Source organism: Musca vetustissima, unplaced genomic scaffold (genome assembly GCF_032173495.1).
Source record: "Musca vetustissima isolate MV318-11 ecotype Yass unplaced genomic scaffold, APGP_CSIRO_Mvet_v1 utg22415, whole genome shotgun sequence".
Lineage (NCBI taxonomy): Eukaryota > Metazoa > Arthropoda > Insecta > Diptera > Muscidae > Musca > Musca vetustissima.
Window position 1 is genome coordinate 19087 of NW_026880421.1, and position 9543 is coordinate 28629.

Below are 9543 nucleotides of genomic sequence, written 5' to 3' on the forward strand. Positions count from 1 at the left end.
CATTCTAGAATTAGAGTAAATTCGAATTAAATAAAAAAAAATTGACGCCGAGAATGGGTGGGGGGGTCCCTTAAAGTATTTGAAAAACGAGGACTCCGTGCTTTAGTACCGTTTTTCCGGTCGTCTATAAAGGCTACCTGCTTCAGATCGTCTAAAAATACTCTTTAGCCTCATGTTGTCTATGAATTCTGTCCTTCAACTCCTCTATGAAGAAACATGTTGTCAATGTAGACTCCCTGGTCTTCAGCTCTTCTGTGAAGACACCTTAGCCTTCAGCTCGCCTTCAGTTCCAAGGACAATCTAAGCGGGATTTTTTAAACAATATTTTGTTAGGGCAAAAAATTAACAAAATTTTTCTGCAAATTAATTTCATTTTTGTACAATCAACTTATCGGTCCACTCTTCCTTGTGTGTCTCCCACAAAGGTTTAATATTTTGCAAAATGTGTAAAGCTTGCATGAAGCGAACGAAATAATTAATTTCATACAAATTTTCGTCATCGTAATCTAATTACTAAGCCTGGATCAAGTTCGAAGGTGGGCCCTATTGCTCTCTCCTTCTGGTAACTCCTTCAGAAAGTGTGAAAATTTTAATAACTTGTAAATTTCATTTGAAGTGAAAGGAGCTATCTATTTGATTTATTTATTGCAATATTAGGTTGGGGAAAAAAATCCATTATTTTTTTGGCAGATGACTGTACTGATAGATTTCTCGTAAAGTATCGATCAAACAATTTCAGATGTTTTTGCAGTAAAAAATCGTTTTGCTGTTTTTTGTTTGGTGCATTCAGTTGAGAGTTACAGGGTGTTAAATAGTCAAAATTCGGTACATTTTACTTTTTTTGTCAAAGGCGAAAATTCAAGCCAATCGGCTAAAATTGTTTATGGTTCCGATACTGTAACAACCAAGTATGTACAATTTTGGTTTCGTAGATTCTGTTCAGAAATTTTTAATGTAAAGATGCACCTCGCACAGGTAGCCCGGTCGTCAAAAATATCGATAAACTCGGAGAAATAATCGAGAAATGCCTTTCAAATGGCAACATGCATATTTGACATATTTAAAATGCATTTTTGACCCTAATCGGAAATTACGAAGCATGTTAATAAAGTCATATAGATCATATAAAAATAATGGATTTTTCCCCCAACCTAATATATTACCATGTGTATGAAATCAGTTACTCCCTTCGAGAGTTATTGTACGCACCAGTCAGCCAGACACACATAGAAGAATATACGGACGGACATATTTAAATCGACTGCAAATTGTCTGAAACGGGTGAAAAGATATGAAACAAAGAAACATGGGGTCCAAAACCAATATTTCGATTAGACACATTTTTACCGCATCAAACTGTATATAACCTAATTACCCATAAGGCTGAGGATACAACAAGTATAGTCCATTGATACCGGTTTTAATCTGAATATCCGGTTCAAAGATTTAGAAAACAATTTATTTTTTCATCGAAAGTTATTATTTGTCGTATTTTTTATTACTACATATGCTTTAAAAAATTAATTCGGATGAATCCGACATAGACTAATGCGTGGATGAAAAGTAACATCTTGTTATAATTAGCGTCCGGTTAAACCGAAGTGGCTGTAATTTAGTGCTTTGAATTCATATTGGGTAGCAAATCTCCCCACTAAAAATTGTAAATATTGTTAACCCCTATATAACATTACCCCCCAATATCCACTATTTTTTATAAAAATTATAAAATTAGGTCCACTTTTTCGGTAGCTCCCATATAACGGTACCTCCAATTTCAGTATTTTGTTTTTTTGCGCAGGTTTTTCAACCGAATTCGCTGTAATTTGGTATTTTATAGTCGCATATGGTATCAAATATCTCTATTAAAAATTTATTATACCCTTCACCACACTGTGGTACAGGGTATTATATCTTTGTGCATATGTTTGTAACAGGCAAAAATAATCGAGATAGACCCATTGTTCTCAAAAGGAACCATGCGTAGATTCACTTTCTGAGTCGATTTATGCATGTCCGTCCGTCTGTAGATGTTAAATTGTAAACAAGGTACAGGTCGCATTTATGATCCAAATTGGATGAAATTTGGCACAGCACATTTGTTTGGCTCAAGGACGAACCCTATTGAAATTGGAAAAAATCGGTTTAGATTTAGATATAGCTCCCATATATATTTTCGTCCGATTTAAGGTAAATTATGTACCAATGTCCCTATATATCTTTCCATTTGCTCGAAATTTGGCATAGCGTATTAAATTAACTTTAGAATGATGAGTTTCGTGACAATCGGTTCAGATTTAGATATAGCTCTCATATATATCTTCGTCCGATTTAAGTTAAATTGTGTACCAAAGTCCCTATATATCTTTCGATTTGCGCGAAATTTGGCATAGTGTAGGGGAGAGGGGAGCACCTTTGAACGTGGGGCACCTTTGAACAGCGCTCATAAAATCTTGGTTTAAAATTTTTCCGACCCGCAACCACATTTTTGTATATGGCAATCCTGTTCTCTATCTGCGTAAACCACTTTGGCTTGCTTTTTATGTTGTCGACGAATTGTGCATGGGTGACCATGTTTTCGCAGTGTAATTGTAAACTTTTATTCATTTGGTTGTAAGGGCGCAGGAAGAATTCTGTGATAGTTTTCTTTCGTGAAACAAATTTTTTGCATTCCAACAACCATTTCAAACATAACTAATGTAATTTCTTTCATACATATTTATTGCAAAAAAGTTATTATAAATTTTCCTAAAATGCAATGGGTGGGACACCTTTGAACATGCCCATTAAACTCGAGTAAAAAACGGAGTTTTCAACTTTTGGCTTCAATTTCTCAAAATTTCAAATGGGCTAATATGATTACGAAATTAACTGTATTTTTCACCATATTAATTTTCGTTTTTAAGTCATTTTATGTTTTAATAAATTTTGATCTAAATTTTTTAAATTTCGAACATTTTTATTTATTTTTTAATGAATAAACGCATTTCTGATATGTATGAATAAAATACATACATATTTGAACATAAACACAGTAAAAAAACATGTCATTCAAAAATGCTAACCCTTGTTCAAAGCTGCCCCCCTGGAGGGGCAGTTTTGAACACTTTGACTTCGTCCACTAAAACAACAATAAAATATATTTATCAAGCTTAATGTACGTCATATGTATATTCATTTTAAAGTTTACATATGTACCTATTAGTTAAAATTTAAAAGAAACATAAAATTATAGAATAAACAATTTTATAAGGCTTGAAAGATAAAAGTGTTCAAAGGTGCCCCCCTCTCCCCTACTGAATTAAGTCTAGAATGATGTGTGTTAACATTCGGTTTAGATTTTTTCTTCCAATGTTATGTAAATTATGCACTAAAGACCCAAAGTTTGTCCGATTGCCACACAATTTTGTACAATGAACTGTAGTTAATATAACCTAGCATGTGGAAAGTTTTGCTGAAATCGGTTCAAATTTGGATAGAGCTACCATATATATTTTCACCCGATTTTAAGTAAATGGTGCACTAAACATATACATGAGGAGGTTTATCTTATATTTATCCAAATAATCAACGGGTGTCCGATTGATACTTGCTTTGCATATTTTTCCCCATTGTAAGAAGCAACTCTATATCTGACAAAATGAACAATTTAGTATAGGTTGCAGAATGACATGTTTATGGATCCAATTTCATTTCACTGGTCCGTCAAAAATGCGACGTCTGTTAGGATGCATCTGTTGAATATACCCAAAGTGGTGAAAGGTATCATATAGTCGGCCCCGTCCGACTTTACTACTTTCCTTACTGGTTAATATTCGCTACTTTTGGGGGTAGTCTCTATATAACACCCTTTTTATTTTAAAATAGTTAAAGGTATAGGTATACTTTGTGGTAAGTTCCCTATAAGTTCAGTATACCTATGGTGGAGGGTATCCAAAATTCGCCCCTGTCGAACTTATTTTTTTTTCACACCACAAAATCTTGTCGCGCAGTTGAATACACAAACGGATGGGCCGACACACATAAATAAATCGATATAACCATCGTTATATTAAACTGTGAGACTAGGACCAATATTTCATGGTGTTAACATTTTTCGAGATGCTATAAAATTATTGCGTATTGCCAGTTTAGTTTTAGAACATAAAATATTGCCTAAATCATACAACAAAAATTACCTTCTTGTTCTTTTCTTTTAAATCCAATTAACACAGATTTTCCAAAAATTACCTAAAGAGAAACCAGAAAGCATTTTTATTAATATTTATATTATTTAAAAACATATTAAAGGAAAAATCTAGCAATTATAGTTATTTACGTGCTATCATTCCCCCTTTTAGTACAATCAGGCAATAAAATGTTGTCTTTAATCGCTAATCACCTGTCTGCATGCGATAGACTTCATGAATATCTAAATACTCATCTGTCGTCGTACTCGTCGCATTCAACGTTAGACAATATTTGTTGTCCTTGATGCGCACGTATCGTAATTTCACGTTTTACATCCTTAGGATTTGAAGAAGGTAAACAGCAGCAGTTGCAGCAGCAACAACAACAACAACATTACATCACTTTAGAAAAAAAACTAAAAATCTTTAGTCATTCCCTTTGTAAGTCCATCCATCCATTCCATTTCGACAACCAACTGTAGTGTCACACAACTGCCAACCAGGGTGCAGAGGATGCAAATTGTGTTGCACTCGCCTCTGTTAAATTTGTTATTTTTTGCCTTTGTTGTTCTCCCAAAAGAAAGAAAGATGTGAATGTGGAAACGTGTTGCTATCTTTATGTCATAATGTTGCTGTAGAGTTCTCATTGTTGTTGTTTAATTTTTATACCTATTTGCCCATCTGTTAAATGGTCTACTTTTGTAAAAAAGTCTACTAGTCGACATTTAGTATTTACAAATACAAATGTCGGTGATGACAACTATTGCCTTTGTTTGGTCTCGCTATCTCTCATCTATTTTCCTCTCTGTGTGTCAGCATTGTCGTACATACATAGATGTCTTGGCCAAATGTTTAAAAAGGTTTCCTCCCATTTAATGACTCATAATATGTCCTATAATGTGTTATTAATAAGACATGTGTCAAGGTATGCCTTTGTAGGATATCTAAGGCAATTTTTCTTTTAAAGTAGGTGTAAAGGATTCAACCTTAATAATACATGCTTAAGGGGATTTTTTCAAGAGTGAATTTTTTCAACAATCCAACAGAGGCGTGGATTTTTTAAAGAATATTTTTCCAAGCTTCCAACAGAGGCTTGCATTTTTTTGAAGAATATTTTTTCAAGCATCAAATAGAGGCGTGCGTTTTTATACCCTTCACCACACTGTGGTACATGGTATTATGTCTTTGTGCATATGTTTGTAACAGGCAAAAGGAATCGAGATAGACCCATGGTTCCTTTTGAGAATATGCATAGAATCACTTTCTGAGTCGATTTACGCATGTCCGTCTGTCCGTCCATGCATTTTTGTTAACAAAGTACAGGTCGCATTTGTGATCCGATTTGGATGAAATTTGGCACAGTTCACTTATTTGGCCCAAGGACGAACCCTATTGAAATTGGCAAAAATCGGTCCATATTTAGATATAGCTCCCATATATATCTTCGTCCGATTTAATGTAAATGGTGTACCAAAGTCCCTATATATCTTTCGATTTGCACGAAATTTGGTACAGCGTACTGAATTAGGTATAGAATGATGTGTGTTAAGTTTCGTGAAAACGGGTTCAAATTTAGATATAGCTCCTATATATATTTTCGTCCGATTTTAGATAAATGGTGCACCAAAGTCCCTATATATACTTCGATTTGCACGAAATTTGGTACAGCGTACTGAATTAGGTATAGAATGATGTGTTTAAGTTTCGTGAAAATCGGTTCAGATTTATATATAGCTCCCATATATATTTTCGTCCGATTTTAGGTAAATGGTGCATCAAAGTCCCTATATATACTTCGATTTGCACGAAATTTGGTACAGCGTACTGAATTAGGTATAGAATGATGTGTGTTATGTTCCGTGAAAATCGGTCCAGATTTAGATATATCTCCCATATATATATATATATATATATTTATGTCCGATTTTAGGTAAATGGTGCACCAATGTCCTTAAATATATTTCGATTTGCACGAAATTTGGCATAGCGTACTGAATTAAGGCTAGAACGATGTGTGTTGAATTTCCTGCAAATCGGTTCAGATTTAGATATAGCTCCCATATATATTTTCGTCCGATTTAAGGTATATATCTTTCGTCCGATTTAAGGTATATATCTTTCGATTTGCACGAAATTTGGCACAGCGTAATGAATTAGGTCTAGAATGAAGTGTGTTAAGTTTCCTGAAAATCGGTTAAGATTTAGATATAGCTCCACATATATATTATATTTTTAACAACGCTATAAATCGTTTTCCATAAATTTTCCACATGTTACGCAGACGGCTCTAAATCTGCTCGAATGAATTTAAATTTAGGATAAGTTGGAGAAAGAGGGAACATAGACATGCAATTGTTAGGATACATATCGTTAGCTAAAATGCAAAAAGGCGTAACTAACAAAAGCATAATTGTGTAGGAGAAGCAAAAAACTGTTTTGAATGAAAACTATAAACATGTCAAAAAAAGTATGCCCGGCAGGGTGATATTGCATATGCCGAATAATAGACTATAATTTTTTTAACAAATTTAGTTATTTAGTCTAATGACAGCCATAACAATTAAGTAAAAATTTGAATTTTATGTTAGTTACGCCTTTTTGTTTTTTGTAATAGAAGCTCCTTTTTTGACCGCAGGCGTGTAAAACTTTGTCAACACATGTAGTTTATTGACATTCACAGTATTCATTCAAAAAGTCAATTTTCAATTTTTTGTTAGTTATGCCTTTTTGCATTTTAGCTGACGATATGCAACCATAGCCTCCATATGTATTTCAAGATACCATTTTCCATAAATTTGGCCCATAGTATGCAGACGTCTCTAAATCTGCCCGAATGAAATTAAAATTAGCATAGGTTGCAGAAAGGCATGAGTATATTTCTTTGAGTGCACATTGATATGCAATTGTAAGGATACATATGTATAATGTACCCTAAGTGGTGAAGGGTATCATATAGTCAGCCCAGTCCGACTTTACTACTTTCCTTACTGGTCAAGAGTGGATTTTTTCAACCATCCAACAGAGGTGTAGATATTTAAAGAATATTTTTTTCAAGCATCCAATAGAGGCGTGCATTTTTTTGAAGAATATTTGTTCCAGCATCGGCAAGAGGCGTGGATTTTTTTAAGAATATTTTTTTCAAGGACTAACAGATGCGTGGATTTTCGTGGAATATTTTTATTTTAAAAATTATTTTTCAAGAACTGACAGAAGTGTTGATTTTTTAATAATAGAAACATAGATTTTTAAAGAATATTTTCGAGGACTATCCACCAATCGAAGTGTATAAATTATGCTCTTCAGTTCATTTGCCCTTAATGTTACATGTGAACTAACTTACAACTTGAGCTCACTTGATTTTATCATTCAAACCCATTTGAGTGATATGTCATTGGTATTAGGCTTACAATTGCTTTTTTAGCTCATCTGGACCAATTTGGATTGAAGATTAGACCCATTTTATGCCCTTCCATATATCGCATTGGCTACCGTTTATCCCAAACAAAAACAGGCAAACAATTTTTCATTCCATTTGAATATTTGGTTTAGAAGCCATTTTTCGGTTTGATGTGATGCCATTGATAGGTTGATGTTAGCTTCAAATGTTTGAAATCCTGGTCGTAAGGTGAATGCCATATGTGGTGGTGTGTGATCGGATAAGGTTTAGGTTTTCTTGCTCTTTGTTCAACCCTTTCATGACCTTGTTTGTGATTTTGTAACCTTTGTGTATAGTTTTGATAGGCCATAGCAATATCATGCTAAGGTCTATTGGTTTATGGCATTTGTCTCCGTATCATCCTCTAGGACACAAGTGAAAGGCTTTGTCATTTGAAAAGTTTGCTTTTTTAGGATACATGGGTGTTTTATTTTCAGTTTTTTGTTTCTTATTTGGGGTTATCGTATTGTTAATGATGACAAATCTTTGTATAAAATATGCAATCAATGGTGAAGGGATCACTGTATACTACCTTTTTTTTGGGAAGATACACATCCCTTAAAATTATGTCTCCCAGAAATTAAATTTTTTTTTTGGATATGGTAAAAGTATAGAAGGAGGTTACGATTGGGTTCCATTTACACAATGAGAAATCATATTAACAATGTCAACGTGAGACATCATAGAACCTAGGACAGAGAGAAATCTACGAAATTTTCTATTAATTCGTTGGGTATAAAATATTGCTTATGTTCTTACATACATATGTACATATTTTTATTTTTATACCCTTCACCACACTGTGGTACAGGGTATTATGTCTTTGTGCATATGTTTGTAACAGGCAAAAATAATCGAGATAGACCCATGGTTCCTTTTGAGAATATGCATAGAATCACTTTCTGAGTCGATTTATGCATGTCCGTCTGTCCGTCCGTCCGTCCATGTATTTTTGTTAACAAAGTACAGGTCGCATTTATGATCCGATCTGGATGAAATTTGGCACAGGTCACTTAATTGGCCCAAGGACGAACCCTATTGAATTGGAGAAAATCGGTCTACGTTTAGGCATAGCTCCCTTATAAGGGTACCCCCCAATTTTCGGTATTTTGGGGTTATTGAGCGCGTTTTTCAACCGAATACGCTGAAATTTGGTACATTGGGTTCTTATTGGGTACTAAATGCCCCCACAAAAAATTATAAATATAGGTCCATTTTTTCGGGTAGCCCTTATATAAAGGTACCCCCAGTTTTCGGTATTTTGGGGTTCTTGGGCTCGTTTTATAACTGAATTGTCTGAAATTTTGTACATTCGGTTCTTATTGTGTACCAAATTATTCCACTAAAAATTATAAATATAGTTCCAGTTTTTCCGGTATATTGAAATGTGTAAAGCAATATTTTGCACAGAGTACTGAATTAGGTCCCGACTGATGTATGAGAAATTTTGTTGGAATCGGTTCAGATTTATATCTAAATATGATATATATAGTTTCGTCCGATTTTATGTAAATGGAGCAACATACTGCCAATATTTATCCGATTAAGACAACATTTTGCACCGCGTACTAAATTAGGTCATTGATGAATGCGAAGTTTTGTTGAAATCGGTTCAGATTTAGATATAGCTCCCATATATAGTTTCGTCCGATTTAAGGTAAATTGTGCACCAAACTCCCAATAGTGGTCCGACTAAAGCAATATTTTGCACAGAGTACTGAATTAGGTCCCGACTGATGTATGAGAAATTTTGTTGGAATCGGTTCAGATTTATATCTAAATATGCTATATATAGTTTCGTCCGATTTTATGTAAATGGAGCAACATACTGCCAATATTTATCCGATTGAGACAACATATTGCACCGCGTACTAAATTAGGTCATTGATGAATGCGAAGTTTTGTTGAAATCGGTTCAGATTTAGATATAGCTCCCATATA